At 45.5% G+C, this 1,839-nt stretch overlaps 3 non-coding genes across 3 annotated transcripts; all 3 read left to right on the top strand.

The window, feature by feature from the left end:
- On the top strand, positions 1 to 69 carry TRNAM-CAU. Its single transcript has one exon. It is a non-coding gene; the product is annotated as a tRNA-Met (tRNA).
- Positions 70 to 592: 523 nt separating this feature from the next.
- TRNAS-GCU lies at positions 593 to 674 on the top strand. The gene has a single exon. It is a non-coding gene; the product is annotated as a tRNA-Ser (tRNA).
- Positions 675 to 1,221: 547 nt separating this feature from the next.
- On the top strand, positions 1,222 to 1,303 carry TRNAS-GCU. Its single transcript has one exon. It is a non-coding gene; the product is annotated as a tRNA-Ser (tRNA).
- Positions 1,304 to 1,839: the final 536 nt, after the last annotated feature.

Here is a 1,839-nt window from a genome sequence, read left to right on the forward strand (position 1 = left end):
AGAGTGGCGCAGCGGGAGCGTGCTGGGCCCATAACCCAGAGGTCGATGGATCGAAACCATCCTCTGCTAGGCTTTCTTTTCGTGACACCCATCCAGTTCCTCGCTCGAGCATCACGGGCACAACACAGTTCGTCAGCTTACAGATGCACCGTCTCCTTTCACCACTCCTAGAACCGTTGCCACCGCCTTCCTAATCTTTACAAACCAGCAAGCGTTTTCCTTTCCCGTCCTTTCTCTTTTCTTTTTTTTCCTTTCGTCCTGGGCGAGGGCCCTGGGGCCGGGGCGGGGGGCGGGGGTGAGGGTGTAATAGCAAAATCGGCCCTCCTCACTCATTTCCAAAGAGAGGCAAACCTCTGGCCCTTCTTACTTCGGAATAGTTGACAAGTTTACTGTCCATTTCCGATGGATCAGCACTACTTCTTCCAGGGAATAACATACACACTTGACTCCAGTTAGGGTTTTATATCTTCTTTACACTCGAAAGAAAAAACTTTTCTTGTTTGTTTGTTTTTCTTGATTTCTGCCTGGGGACTGGTCCGCGAGTCTCCTACTGTCTGTCCCTTGTCTTTTCACGACTATACGTATGCTGTGCGACGAGGTGGCCGAGTGGTTAAGGCGATGGACTGCTAATCCATTGTGCTCTGCACGCGTGGGTTCGAATCCCATCCTCGTCGTCTGGTTGCGTTTATGGCCTTCTGCTGTGGCTCAGCTGGTGAAGAAACCACCACCCGCAATGCGGGAGACTTGGATTCCATCCCTGTGTGGGGCAGATGTCCACTCCGGATATCTACGCCTCTCTTTTCACTCCTATAGGTCAAGTTAACGGGAATTTAAAAAAAATCCTTCTCGAAGGCAATACACCTTGCTGTTACTTATGAAGAACCCAATCGCATTCAGTTTGTGGGAAAAACAGAAGGAAAAGAGTTAATTTCAAAAACGCAGGAGAATCAGATTACAGAAAATAGAGAAAACGTCACCGTGACTGCGATGCAATGTGAGTACTGAAGAAGAATGAGAATTAAAGCTGGAGTCACAGCAGGTTAAAAGACTATCAAAGTGTGAAAGGTTCCCCAAGGAAGGAGTAAAGAATCAGTTCTTTGTGTAAAGTCTCTGAAAAAGACTGCAGTTTGAAGAATGGTACTGGGCACAAACATGGAACTATAAAGGCTTTCCAACCAGTAATATATTTTAAAAGTTTCCAGACGCTGCAGTTTCCTGCGAGACGAGGTGGCCGAGTGGTTAAGGCGATGGACTGCTAATCCATTGTGCTCTGCACGCGTGGGTTCGAATCCCATCCTCGTCGTCTCGTTGTGTTTATGGCCTTCTGCTGTGGCTCAGCTGGTGAAGAAACCACCACTCGCAATGCAGGAGACTTGGATTCCATCCCAGTGTGGGGCAGCTGTCCACTCCAGTGTTTTGGCGCTTAGAATTCCATGGACTACAGTCCACCTGGTCACAAAGAGTGGGACACGACACAGTGACTTTCACTTCTACATGGTTACTAAATTTAGATCAAGTTAGCTGGAATGTTTTGTAAATCCACCTTGAATGCAATGCATGTTGCTATTACTTATAAAGACACCAGTCGCATGCACTTTATGGGAAGAATGAGCAAAGGAATTAAGTTTGAAAGGCAGGAGAAAATGAAATGAATATGGTATAATAAATAGGTTTCTGCATCACAATTCAACTGGCAAATTCAAGAAGGAAAACACAGAAATCTTAGGAAAGTTTTCCCTTTTTTGTACAGTACTGTTTAATGAGTCCTTACACTGTGACAAGAAAATAAAAATTCCTTGAAAGAGCAAGCACCATAAATAATGAGAAAATTTCAAAAAA

This window comes from Bison bison, unplaced genomic scaffold, assembly GCF_000754665.1.
Source record: "Bison bison bison isolate TAMUID 2011002044 unplaced genomic scaffold, Bison_UMD1.0 scf7180017857286, whole genome shotgun sequence".
NCBI classification, from domain to species: domain Eukaryota; kingdom Metazoa; phylum Chordata; class Mammalia; order Artiodactyla; family Bovidae; genus Bison; species Bison bison.